The following is a 15,207-nucleotide window of genomic DNA, read 5'->3' as shown; positions in this document are numbered from 1 at the left end:
GGGCCTTTCTAACAGTGGTTCATGCCGTGTGTTTACTGGTTCGGCGGTGTTAGGAGTTCTGTTCTGGCTTTTGAGTTGAGCGATGGCGACTTGCTGAGCTTGCAACATCTCAAATATCACTTGGAGGTTGACTCCTCCTTCTTCTAGTCCTCGTGTTTCCTGGCCTCCAGCTCGGGCTTCCCCGTGTGCATTCTTTTTGGGGTCTGTGCCTGCGTCCGTGTTTAGAGCATTGTGCGAACTGATATCAACTCGCTCCACGTTTGGCACTCCTTCAAGGTTTATAGGTGGTACACCAAGCCCTATACCGCTGTTTTCTCCGAGTCCTTCACTGTCATGAGCTGGTGCATTTTGTGAGCTAGACATATATGGCCTGAAGTCAAAAAATCTTTGACAAGGAAAAGTGTGAAGAATAACGTGTGATATCAGAAAACTAGCACTAAAATAATCACTATTATCTTTAGCCCCACGGTGGGTGCCAAACTGTTTACCTTCAAAAATGTGAGTAACAATTAAAGATAATTTGTGATTTTAAAGATACGTGATATATTCTAATACTAGTGATTATACAAGTAATATTGAGCTTAAGTAAGAAGAAATAATGAACCAAATCAATGTTGTTGAAACAGTAGGGGCCTCGAGCTTGGCTGTCCCAAGGGCCTCAAGGTCAGCTAAGAAAAATAAAGTATGAACAATAAAGTAAAGACAATAAAGCTGAAGAATAACTGTTGAGCACGTTAAACGAGAAAAGAATAGAATGTTCTATTGCAGTGAATAATCTGAGATGATCCTACAAAAATGATTGGGGTCCCCTTTATATAGGAGGAGGAAACCCCAATATAGTACATTCCTAATTGTAGTAAAGAATTCTATTGGTACAGGTGTATAACAGCCTAGTACAGACCTGTACCATTTCATACAAATCTTATCTTCTAATTTATTCCCTGGTCCATGTGTCCTTGACAAATTCCTGGTCTTTCTTGATTGACTTCGAGATTGTGCTGCCCTCGATGCAAATCGTGCCAGGCCCTCGAACAGCTTCTTCGAGGTATGTGCCCCTCTATCGGATCCGACTTCCATTTTGAGTTGCCCGAACCCGGACTCATAGCCCAATTTAAGACTCCGAAATCGGGCTCCCTGTTTTTGACCGTATACACTATTCTTATGGAAACAATTTTAGGTATCCTTCAACTTGAAAATTAATTACTTGGAAAATGATTGGGTTCTTTATCTGATTAATTAATTAATTAATTTGAAAACTTAATTATCTTTTATAGTAGCCTATATTATGCGATGTAGATGCTATTTATGCTCGAAGTTAACCATACTTTATTGATATTTTAAGTGCTAAATGATAACAAAATGCTCTAATTGAGGTTTTTGTGCTTTGCAGGAGCAAGTGTTGATTATGAGGACATTGAACAGCCTTTGGAGCTAATTTGGAGCAAGGACTGCCACTCGGAGGTGAATGTGTGTGAAAGAAGAAGGAGAAAAGTAGAAAACGGCTGAACCTCATGAGCGCGGGCGCGCTTCAACCGCGCTAGTCCAGGCAGAATAGAACGCGATATGCGCGGCCCAAGCGCGGCCGCGCTCGTCAATTCGCTGAACCTTATTTCCAGGGGTAATTTCGTAAGTTCGGGGGCAACTCTCCTTAACATATAAGAAGCTCAAGTCGCCCAAAGAGAGGGTATCAAGGTTTTTATAGTTTTGTTGAAGGCAAGAAAAGGCAAGAGGCAAGGAGAAAAATTCGGCATCGAGTTCTATCTTTCTTCTTTTTGTGTTGATCATTGATTATGAATGTTGTTGTTGTGATTATGAATTATGAGTAGCTAAACATTTAATCTAAGGTTTATGGAACCAAATTGTTAGATGAAGTTTTAACTCAGTTTTGTTATAACCGAGCCGAGTTTATTATATGATTGTTCAACTATGTTTTGTATGGTGATTAATTGAATGGGCCCTTGATTAATCGTGTCTAATAGCCTTGTGTTGCTTGAGAAAGAATACTAGGTTAGATTGTTGTTGAGCAGCACCACTTTTGGGTAATTGAAGAGATTCATTACTTGAATTTAAAAGTGGGGTTAGAAATAACGAAACTTTGGTGGGATAATTCAGAGCTGCATAAATTATCAGCTAGAGTAGTCCGAGAGAATGCTCTAGTAAATTATCGTAGTTGATCGAGAGATAATTGCGGTAACCCATAGCTCATAATACTCATAGAGTATTACGACGAGATTAGAGCAAAAGAGTTAAGAATTAATCTCGCAATTGGGGAAATCAATATCCTAGATCTTTTTACCATTGAATTATCTGTAATTTGGAATATTGTTAGTTTTAATATCATTTTACTTTAGTTAAACAAATCCCAATATTTATTGATAAAAGTCTTGCATCCGAAAATTGTTTGAGCTTGTACTAGCATCACTAAGAGTTGTAATAGATAGGTTAGTTCCCTGAGGATTCGACTCCAGACTTGTAAATCAGATTATATTTGTAATGACCGCTTTGTCTTTTATAAGGCATAGTTGGGCGTGATCAAATTTTAGCATCGTTGCCGGGGAACTTACGGTGTTATTTATTACAACTTAGAAGTAGTGCTAGAATTATTAGTTTAGATCAATTTTCTACGATGTTAAATAACTCATTAAAATTCTCACGTTTGAACTCTTGTGTGATTCAGGTGTATGCCTAGAGATTCTTCGAGGACTGGTGAACTGCTTAAAGGACTCTCAGACCCCGAGAAAACATTCAGGGCATTAAACTGTGCCAACAAGAAGAACAAACAATCACAACAGACACACCAACTCGCAACTGAAATGGACAACAGGGAAAACCTCAATGCAAATGAAGAAGTGGTGGCACCTCTTGTGCCAGAAGCTGCACTTTATGATTGGGCACAGCCAACAGCTGACAACCTGGCCATCGCCATTGCTGTGCCCCAAATACAAGTGGAGACATTCCAGATCACCAACAACATGCTGCATCTTCTGCAGAATAAGGGATTGTTCTCCGGGTCACACATTGAAGACCCTCAACAACACCTGAAAAATTATCTGTCAATTTGTGCGACCCAAAGGCAACAAAATGTAACCCCAGAAGCCATCGAGCTGTTACTATTACCGTTCTCTGTGACTAGGGAAGCTCAGACTTGGCTGAATTCGCTCCCAATAAATTCCATTGCCACTTCGGAGAAATTAGTCAAGAAGTTCCTGAACAAGTTTTGCCCGCCCAACAAGACTGCAAGACAAATTGATGAGATATTGCAGTACAAGCAGACGCCCACTGAGACCTTGCAGGAAACTTGGGAAAGATTCAAAGGGATGCTAGTGAAGTGTCCCCATCATGGTATTCCAGATCAGATGCTCGGCCAGAGATTCTACATGAGGTTAGCAGACAATTTAAAAGCCAATGTAGATGCGTCAGCTGGGGGTGCATTCCTGAGCAAGAACAGAGTGTAAAATCCTTCTTGACAAGATGGCTCAGAATTCGGGGTGGATGACGAGAGGTACAACCCTGACACCAATAGTGCATTCAGTTCCTCTTGACCCAAATAATTCACATGCAGAGAACATAGCCAACTCATGACTCAGATGAGTATACTGACAAAGAAGATTGATGAGATGGGTACAAAGCAAGTGCATATCGTTGACACAACAAATGGAGGATTGTGTACACTTTGCATTAATCAGTCTTACGTGTGTTCATGGAGTGGAGAAGGTGACAACCGATGGTTAAGAGAGGATATGAATTATGTCAACAATTTTGGGGGTCAGAGGCAAGGAGGACAACAATGGGTACCAGCACCTAACCAGCAATACAGACCGAACATGCCACAACCTGGAGGTATGCGACCCCAAGGCCAAATGGTGCCATATCACAGACAACAAGGTTATCAATAGCAGCACCATCAATAGTTGACATATTAGCCACCTCATCAGCAACGGTACAGCAACATGGTAAAAATCAGGGGTATACTGCAACAACTCATTGGAACAAATGGTAAGATGCAGGAAAAGTTGGCAGTGCATGACTCAGCAATTAAGGGTATTGAAACTCAACTGGGGCAGTTGTCCATGGCCTTAAATAATCGCCACCAGGGAACGTTGCCAGCCGACACGAACATTAACCCCAAGGAGCAAAACCCGAAATAACTGATGGCAGTAAGTCTCCGAAATGTGAGACATTTAGACAGGAGCAAGAAGTTTCTCAATCCAGAAGAGAGACTACACCAGCCACTCCAGTTCCAGTAGAGCTAGATGAATCAGTAGAACTCACTGAAGTGGTGGTTGAACAGGCTCAGGTTGATAAGGGTAAGGCTAAAGAAAGTGAACACGTTGCAGAACAGGTGGTACCTCTTGTACCACAAAATTCCAACAAAGAACAGCCAGCAAGCAGTGGACAAAGAGTGATGCCTGCACCATTCCCTCAGAGACTGGCAAAACAAAAGAAAGAAGATCAATACAGGAAATTCATGGAGATGCTTCGTCAGATTCAATTGAATATCCCTCTAATGGATGCTTTGAGGGAAATGCCAGGCTATGCAAAAATGATGAAGGACCTGATGTCACAGAAATTTGACTTTCAGGACCTGTCCACAGTAACTCTGACACAGACATGCAGCGCAGTAGTGACAAGACCCATGGCTCAAAAGATGTCTGATCCAGGTAGAGTTATGCTTTTGCAAAAGCATTGTGTTACTTAGGAGCAAACATAAACTTGATGCCTTTGGCAATATATACAAAACTGGGTATTGGCAGAGCTAGACCGACTTCGATGCTATTGCAACTGGCTGACCGCACCGTTAAAAGACCGACGGGGATTCTTGATGATGTGCTGGTACAAGTGGGAAAGTTTGTATTCCCTACAAAATTTGTTATTCTGGACTGCCAAGTAGATGAGGAGATACCCATCATTCTGGGGAGGCCATTCTTAGACACTGGGAGAGCATTGATTGATTGTGAAACTGGGGAATTAAAAATGAGGTTGAACGATGAAGAAGTAATATTCAACGTTCAAAAATCCATGAGGAGGCCCAGTGAATATACAAATTACTCACGAGTGGAAGCTGTGGATGTGATCCTCTATGAAGACGATGAGACCCTAAATACCAAAGATCCATTGGGAGCTTGCTTGAAAAATTTAGAAGAGATGGATGGTGAAGGGTTGGCAGAGTGGGTCATGGCACTCGAAGGCCAAGGATTCTGGAAGAGGGAACCTGAGTTCGAGCCCCTTAATTTAGAAGAGAGAGCTACACCACCTGCAAAACCATCAATAGAGGAACCACCACAGCTGGAGCTGAAACCGCTTCCCGCCCACCTCAGGTATGCTTTCTTGGGTCTCAATTCTACTTTGCCTATTATTATATCATCTGGTTTGCTAGCTGTGCAGGTAGAACAATTATTGCAGGTGTTACAAGAATGCAAAACTGCCATTGGTTGGACCATGGCAGACATAAAGGGTATCAGCCCGGCCTTCTACATGCACAAGATTCGTCTGGAAGAAGGGCACAAACCTTCCAGGGAACATCAATGAAGGCTGAACCCGAATATGAAAGAGGTAGTGAAAAAGGAGGTAATCAAGTGGCTGGACGTGAGCATCATCTATCCTATCTCTGACAGCAATTGGATAAGCCCCGTCCAGTGTGTACCGAAAAAGGGTGGAATATCAGTTGTACAAAATGAAAAGAACGAGTTGATCTCGACTCGTACAGTCACAGGGTGGCGGATTTGCATGGATTACAGGAAATTAAACGCAGCCACCCGAAAGGACCATTTCCCATTGCCCTTCATTGACCAGATGTTGGATAGGTTAGCTAGGCGATCCCACTTTTGTTTCTTGGACGGATACTCGGGGTACAATCAGATCTCAATAGCCCCGGAAGATAGAGAGAAAACGTCCTTCACATGTCCGTATGGCATCTTTGCCTTTTGGAGGATGCCCTTTGGACTCTGCAATGCACCGGCCACATTCCAGCAGTGTATGTTAGCCATTTTCACCGACATGGTCGAAGACATTAAGGAGGTATTTATGGATGATTTCTCCGTGGTAGGGAATTCATTCGAAGATTGTCTTCACAACCTTAAAAGAGTGCTCAAACGATGTGTGGAAACAAATTTGGTGCTGAACTAGGAGAAGTGCCATTTTATTGTACAAGAAGGCATAGTGTTGGGGCATAGAGTGTCCAAATTGAAGTAGACCATGCAAAAGTTGATGTGATTGAGAAGCTCCCAGCACCCACTTCAGTGAAAGCAGTGAGAAGTTTCCTTGGGCACGCCCGATTCTACAGGCGGTTCATCAAGGATTTTTCAAAAATTGCTAACACCTTATGTAAGCTGCTTGAAAAAGACCAGCACTTTATGTTTTCTGATGATTGCAGGTTAGCATTCGAGGAGCTGAAGAAGAGATTGGTGACTGCACCCATCATTGTTGCACCCAACTGGGAGCAACCATTCGAGCTGATGTGCGACGCCAGTGATTACGCTATAGGAGCGGTTTTGGGGCAGCGCAAGGAGAAAATTATGCAACCAATTTACTATGCAAGCAGAACTCTTAGTGGTGCACAGCTGAACTATACGGTCACGGAAAAGGAAATGCTCGCTGTAGTGTTTGCCTTCGACAAACTCAGATCATACCTTATTGGCTCGAAAGTTATTGTTTATACTGACCATGCAGCCATTAGGTACTTGATAGCAAAGAAGGAGTCAAAGCCCCGCTTGATTCGCAGGGTTCTGTTGCTACAAGAATTTGACCTGGAGATTCGTGATCGAAAGGGGACAGACAACCAAGTAGCAGACCACCTCTAGAGGTTGGAAGGGGCAGAAAAGAGAACCGAGGTTGAAGATATCATTGAAACATTCTCAGATGAGCAATTACTTGCTGTGACAATGGAGGAGGCACCATGGTATGCTGATATTACTAATTACTTAGCATGTGGTATTGTACCTCATGATCTCTCCTCAATCCAAAAGAAAAATTTTTTTAGTGATTGTCGTGCGTATTATTTGGATGAACCCCTATTGTTCAAAATATGTGTTGATAACATGATCCGGCGGTGTATCCCCGAGCAAGATCAACCCTTTATTTTGCAAGCTTGCCATGCTTCACCATATGGTAGACATTTTGGAGGAATTCAGACAGCAACAAAGGTGCTGGAATCAGGCCTGTATTGGCCTACATTGTTCAAGGATGCCCATGCTTGGGTCAAAAGTTGTGATAAATGTCAAAGGACGGGCAACATATCCCGTCGTCATGAGATGCCAATGACCACAATCCAAGAGGTGGAAGTGTGTGACATGTGGGGGATCGACTTCATGGGGCCTTTCGTCAGCTCATACGGTAACAAGTATATACTGGTTGCCGTTGACTATGTCTCTAAGTGGGTCGAAGTAGTTGCTCTCCCAACCAATGATGCGAAAGGGGTGACCAGTTTCCTAAAGAAAAACATCTTCACACGTTTTGGCACCCCCCGAGCCATAATCAGTGATGGTGGCTCTCATTTTTGCAATAGAGCGTTTGCATGCCTGTTGGAGAAGTATGGAGTTCGCCACAAGGTAGCCTCACCATACCACCCACAAACAAGCGGGCAGGTGGAAGTGTCCAATAGGGAAATCAAAAGTGTCCTCTAAAAAACGATGAATGCAACAAGAACTGATTGGGCAAGGAAGCTGGATGATGCATTGTGGGCATACCGCACAGCCTTCAAAACTCCAATTGGTATGTCACCATACAAGTTGGTATTTGGAAAGGCATGCCACCTTCCGCTTGAGCTCGAACACAAAGCACTGTGGGCATTGCGGCAGCTGAACTTAAACATAGAGACAGCGGGCACCAACAGAGTTAATGGGTTGCATGAGCTTAAGGAATTCCGGTTCCAGGCATTCCAGAGTGCTAGACTATATAAAGAAAGGATGAAACTGATGCATGACAAGCACATCTTGAATCGGAACTTCAGACCCGGAGAATTAGTGCTGCTATATCACTCAAGGTTGAGGTTGTTCCCGGGTAAGTTGAAGTCCCGATGGTCAGGACCGTTTAGAGTGGTGCAATTGTTCCCAAGTGGAGCTGTGGAGATCGAATCTGAAGATGGGACGAACAAATTCACAGTGAATGGGCAGAGATTGAAACATTACCTTGGAATGACTGAAGAAAAAGAGGACAGCGTGGTGATAACGTTGGAGGAGCCCCAATACACAAATGAGGAGTGATGACATGAGCATGGATCGTCCCGCGATGTTAAATCAGGCGCTTCATGGGAGGCAACCCATTGATTTGTTGTATTTGTTGTGCCACGACATTAACTAAGGTGCTGGTTGGGAGGCAACCCAACGCGTAGTGACTTTAGTATAGTTAGAATTTGTTATTTTTGATTTTAGTAAGTACTAACCAGTGCAGGTGAGCTTGGGCGAGTGATAAGTCCATCAGACGCTGAAGGAATAGGTAAAAAAATTGAAAAATCTTGAGGCCCAGGAGCGCGGCCACGCATGAACCACGCTCAGACCGCGCATATGGCAAAGTATTCTGCCTCAGATTTCTGCCCAGGAGCGCGGCCGCGCTCATACCGCGCATATGGCAAAGTATTCTGTTTTACTAGCACGGCCGTGCTCGGACCGCGCTTGGACCGCTTGGACCATGCTAGTACTGTTCTGCCTGCCACTTGAGTTTAAGTTAATTATTTATTTATTTTACTTCTTTTTATTAATTGTTTTGTTTAGTAATTGTAATATACTAACTTATTCCCCCCCCCCCCCCCCAAACCCTGATATCTCTCTCCCTCTTCTATTCTACTCACGCCCAAACCTAAACTCTCACTCACAAATCAAAACACTCAACTCCCCTCTTCTCCCCCAAAGAACTCAGCCCTAATACTCCCAAATTCACGATCCCAGCACACCCAAGCCACCCAATTTTCTCCTCTAACTATCACCTCACATCTACTAACTGCAATCCCATCAGGTAAGGCTTTGTTTTTGGGAATATTTGTGTTATTGGTGATGTAGTAGCTTTTCTTTCTTTTCTTTAGTAGATTTTTTTTATTTTGTAGTGTGCTCTTATATGCTAGTGGGTTTGTTGAGGTTGTTGTAAATGTATCTCTTAACATATGTGGGTGACATTGGGGCAATTGTGGTGGTTTTTAGCTTATAAATTTGTTAATTGGGGACTCCGGTGAATGGTGCATACAAAGTATTTGTTAAAATGCCTCAGTGAGTTGTTAATGTTAATTGTGACCAACTGGGCGGATGAAGTCTGAGTAACCACCTTTGGTTCACATCTCTTGTGTTTCGTTGATGATGTTCTTGATTTCAGGTACTATGGCACCTTTCAAGAAACGCCGAACCACCGGTGCTTCATCCAGCAGCCAAGCTGGACCCTCCAGAGCGCACGCTTCGTCCTTATGATAGTAACAGGTTCGTCTCTGCTGCAGCTCAGGACCGTTTTGCTGATAAGGCACCCAAGAAACCAATACCGGAGAGGGGCATGGATATAGGATCGCTCCAATATGGCTGCCCTAACTTGTACAATGAGTTGGTCAGACGTGGGCTAGAAATTTTCTTTGAAGAACCGGATGATGGGAATTTGATGGTTGTGCGCGAGTTCTATCCGAACGTTAAAGAGCATGTGAATGGTGTAGTCACAATGCGCAAGAAGGCTGTGGATGCCTCTGTTGAGGCTATTCGGAGAATATACCGGCTTCCCGCACCTGTGGCGGAGATGGAAGACTACTATGAAGCCTATGGTAGAAAATACACTCAATGGGAGTTATTTTTTGAAACAATTTGTGTAGCTGGCAAGGAAATTGTGTGGATGAAATATGGGCGTAAGTTCCATTCAGCGGCACTCACCTTTGAAGGGAAGTGCTGGTTGTATGTCATCAACAACCGCCTGCTCCCGTCCTCCAACACAACGGAAGTGAATGCTCCTCGAGCTGCATTAATTTGGTGTTTCATGAATGGTCACAACTTTGACGTGGCCAAGCTTATTCACGAGGAGATGTTTACACGTTGTCTGGTGAAGAGGTATGGTTTCTTCTTCCCTTCCCTAGTCACTAGGCTTTGACGGGTAACTCGGGTGCCGGAAAATTTAAGTGTGGATGGAAAAGTGCCGCGAGAGACAAAGTTTCGAGCAGATAAAGTGGCTACTGGGAAGGAGCCTGTGGCACCTGGTGGTGATGATAGTGATGACTCAGATGCATCTGAGAAGGGAGAGGATGAGCAGGAGGAAGTAAGAGCCGAGTCGCCCACCCCTGAGCAGGTTGTAGAAGCTGCAGTACCATCTGGGGTCGGTCGGGTTACCCAGTTAGCAGCCTTAGAGCAGGAGATAGCAGGGATGCGTACCACGGTCGCAAACACGCGGGTTGGTGCTTTGGCCACCCAGAATGCTAAATCGGAAAAGAAAATCATGGGCTGGCTGCGTGCTTTGGGTTGGGCGTGTCACCTTGACCCTAGCACTGTCTCTGATCAAGACTGATCTACCAGGGAAGTCCCCTTACCTTACTCTGCTTTAATTTCTTTGAAATGGGGACATGCCAAATCTTTAAGTGCGGGGTGGGGGATGACTGTTGTTGTTTTACAATTTTATAGATATGTTTTGTATTTTTGTTTGCTGTTAATTAACTTCGACTTGGCTCGAAGACGGACACCTCTTGACGGGTCTCTTGAGGGACTTAAGTCGAACAACAAAAAAAAAGATTTTCTCCTATTAGGTAGTGTATCAACTCCCCCTTGGTTTTTCTTTAAATCACGGTTCTTTTTCAAGGGTTTCCATTTGAACCGCGTGTAGTTAGTTTTTTTTTTTGGTTTAGGAATTTTTGGGCGAAGAAAAATAGAGATTGCTTTAATGTGACACTTAGGCTCACTAGTTGACTCTAGCAATAAAGCCTTAAAATGTGTGTTCTTGAGTTGGCTTAAGCACCTTGAGCAGAGTGTCTGATGGTCCTAACTGAATTGAGTCATGTACCATGTGTGAGTGAGGCTTTGTGTATTCTATGCTAACACTCAATGCCTAGAACTTGCCCTATGTGTGTACGAAGCGAAATGGTAGTCTTAAGTGGTCTAAAAAGTGATATAGGCGTTTCCTTGTTGAACCTATCTATATATGTTTTCACCCACCTGATTGTGTATACCCTAGTTAACCCCTTTGAGCCTGTAATCATGTTTCTTTGGCAACCACATTAAAAGCCTTACCCAAGTTGTGAATTGTCTATTTTTTTGAACCCTATCACCTCTTAGAAGCACTTGAACTGTAATGAATATGGAAAAGTTAAAGTGTGGGGTGATTGGTTGGGATTTTGAGTGGAGCTAATGAAATAAGGAGAAAGGTGCACGGTGTTGAGAAGAAAATAAGAGCCACTTGAATTGGAATATATATATATATATATATATATATATATATATATATATATATATATATATATATATATTCCTTTCTAAGTGGTGACTCTTGATGTAAGTGTGCTTAAAGGAAGTAGGGGGTTTAACTCAATGATGTAAAGGTGGAATGAAGGTTTGACAAATGTATGGGTTTAAAAGTGAAAGATGTATTGAAGTGCTTAGGGAGGTGTAATCACTATACCCATATGTATCCTACCTGTCCCGCAACCAACATTACAACTAAATAAAGTCCTACTTGATTCTAGATCAAATGATCTTGATTAGTCGAGTATTACACTACGGGCAAGCCTATGGTGCGTTGTTTGTGGCATAAGAATTTATTTCTGAGGCTGAGTGAAATCTTATGTATTTGAATTCCTCAGTGTGTGAATTATAATGACCATTACACAACCCTCTTTTGTGGTGAGTAGGCACGTGATTCATGAAGGGAAGGTAAGTCTAGACCTCTGACTGAGAGTATGAAAGCCGGTTAGGGACATTACGTGGCTAGAGAGAGAGTCCACTCTTGAGGTTAGGATGTTACGCTAAGGTAGTCTATCTATGTGAATTATTCTTGGTATAAGGAGTAGGGAAGTGACCCGGTGATGATTAGGCCTATAGAGTGTGGTTTTGTTGCTAAAGGACTAGCAACGGTTTAAGTGTGTGGTGTTGGTAGTAGCCTATATTATGCATTGTAGATGCTATTTATGCTCGAAGTTAACCATACTTTATTGATGTTTTAAGTGCTAAATGATAACAAAATGCTCTAATTGAGGTTTTTGTACTTTGCAGGAGCAAGTGTTGATTATGAGGACATTGAACAACCTTTGGATCTAATTTGGAGCAAGGAAAGCTACTCGGAGGTGAATGCGCGTGAAAGAAGGAGAAAAGTAGAAAACAGCTGAACCTCATGAGCGCGGGCGCGCTTCAGCTGCGCTAGTCCAGGCAGAATAGAACGCGATATGCGCGGCCCAAGCACGGTCGCGCTTGTCAATTCGCTGAACCTTATTTCTAGGGGTAATATCGTAAGTTCGGGGGCAACTCTCCTTAACATATAAGAAGCCCAAGTCACCCAAAGAGAGGGTATCAAGGTTTTTATAGTTTTGTTGAAGGCAAGAAGAGGCAAGAGGCAAGGAAGAAAATTCGGCATTGAGTTCTATCTTTCTTCCTTTTATGTTGATCATTGATTATGAATGTTGCTGTTGTGATTATGAAAATAATTATGAGTAGCTAAACATTTAATCTAGGGTTGATGGAACCAAATTGTTAGATGAAGTTTTGACTCAATTTTGTTATAATCGAGCCGGGTTTGTTATATGATTGTTCAACTATGTTTTGTATGGTGATTAATTGAATGGGCCATTGATTAATCGTGTCTAATAGCCTTGTGTTGCTTGAGAAAGAATACTAGGTTAGACTGTTGTTGAACAACACCACTTTTGGGTAATTGAAGAGATTCATTACTTGAATTTAAAAGTGGGGTTAGAAATAACGAAACTTTGGTGGGATAATTCAGAGCTGCATAAATTATCAGCCAGAGTAGTTCGAGAGAATGCTCTAGTAAATTATCGTAGTTGATCGAGAGATAATTGCGGTAACCCATAGCTCATAATCCTCATAGAGTATTACGGCGAGATTAGAGCAAAAGAGTTAAGAATTAATCTAGGAATTGGGGAAATCAATACCCCAGATCTTTTTACCATTGAATTATCTGTAATTTGGAATATTGTTAGTTTTAATATCATTTTACTTTAGTTAAGCAAATCCCAATATTTATTGATAAAAGTCTTGCATTCGGAAATTGTTTGAGCTTGTACTAGCATCACTAAGAGTTGTAATAGATAAGTTAGTTTCCTGAGGATTCGACTCCGAACTTGTAAACCGGATTATATTTGCAACGACCGCTTTGTCTTTTATAAGGCATAGTTTGACGTGATCAATCTTTTTCTCAATATTAAAGAACTAATTTAATTTTTTTTAATTCAAAATTTTAATATGATCTCTTCCCGGTTTTTAATATTACACTATAACATGAAAGGAATTACAATTATATTGCATTCTTCAAATAAGAAACAAATTCATATGGTGAATTTGGAGAAGATCAAAATTGGATTTTAACTAATTAGTTGATACAAAGAAGTTTTTTTGTTAAATTAGTTTGATGACTTATTTATTTTGTTCTCAACATTGAATTAAGTTTAAGTAAAATATCAAAAGCAAAAGGAGACAACTTAAGCCAAAATGTCAACATTTATGTAAGTCATTGACTTATTTATTTTGTTCTCGAATGTAAGCCACAATATTAACGTTCGGATATCTTTATAGCCTGTTTGGCCAACCTTTTTTTTTGGGCCAAAAGGGTTTTTTTGGTCGAAAGCACTTTGGGCCAAAAATTGAGGTGTTTGGCCAAACTTTTGGAAGGAAAAAAAGTACTTTACAGGAAAAGCAGAAGCAGTTTTTGAGAAGCAGAAAAAACTAGCTTCTCTCCAAAAACACTTTTCTGAGAAGCACTTTTGAGAAAAATACACTTAGAAGCAGTTTTCAAAAGCTTGGCCAAACACTAATTACTGCTCAAAAGTGCTTTTTAAATTAATTAGCTAAACACAAACTGCTTCTCACCAAAAGCATTTTTTTTAAAAGTACTTTTGAGAAAAGCACTTCTCAAAATAAGCTGATTTTAGAAGCTTGGCCAAACAAGCTATTAGTTGGGTGGGATTAATAGTTCTAAATATTAGGACCTCTTGCCTAGTTCAATATGTAAAGATTTAAGAATTAAATTTTAGTTGACCTAAAAGTCCTAAATATTAGAAAAATAATTTAAATTACAATTCTATCCAATGTGAAATATATTTTTAAAGGGTAACAAAAAGGCGACGACATTTCGCTAAGGGCCTTCATTCTTTTAATATATAGTATATAAAATAGATAGATTAGGTAACTATATTAAATTATTTATTTGAGTTATTGAATTAACAAAAAAAAGATCCAAGCTCCTAAAAAATATAAATATTGATCCAATTTAGCTAGTTCAATAAATAAAAAAAGTCTGTCTCACATGTGCATTATTGTTATTTCTTAAGACATACGCGGATACCTTATGGAAATTATTGTTATTTTTATTACCTGAGACAGAAAACAAATACTAACAAGTTAAAACTATAACATACTGAAACTTGCTCTATGCTTTTATTTCTTTCACCATCAGTGTTCTTCTTGTGCACATAAATTTATTGTGCACATAAATTTATGTACCTTAAAAGTTTTATCAATTTAAAAAATAATTTTACTTGTATGATATGTTGAAAAAGAATTAAATTGAATTATTGTTGCTAATTATTTCCTTTGAATCTTTTCGCTTTTCAGGAGTTAATTTAATTAATCTTTGAAGTTAAATTAGATTAGATTAACTGGATACTTTAAAGTTAAATTTAAATATTCAATAACTATATGAGAAATACTATAAGTTACAATTCTTCTTGTGCCAATATGATAAAAAAATATTTTAAAATTTTGATCAAAGTTTATATAGTTTGAATCTCAAAAAGTTAAAAGGTTTACATAAACTGAATTGAGGGAGTAATTAATTCAAAGACTCAATTATTTGTTCTTAATATTTAATTTTTTTTTTTAAAATTTTCCGCATTGGGGATTTTTACTTTTATAATTATATCAAAAATATGGATAATTTTTTAACTCCTTCCTACTCGCATAATATTTTCTCTTTATTAATTTCTTTGTATGATATTTGAAATCTACATTCACTAATTTAAGAAATACTTAATTAAGTATAAACCTCTTACTTTTAATAGAATTAATATACAGAAGCTTCCCCTTAGAATTTTAA

The sequence above is a fragment of the Nicotiana attenuata genome, chromosome 5, assembly GCF_001879085.1.
Source record: "Nicotiana attenuata strain UT chromosome 5, NIATTr2, whole genome shotgun sequence".
Classification (NCBI taxonomy): domain Eukaryota; kingdom Viridiplantae; phylum Streptophyta; class Magnoliopsida; order Solanales; family Solanaceae; genus Nicotiana; species Nicotiana attenuata.
Note: the sequence above shows the minus strand (reverse complement) of the source record.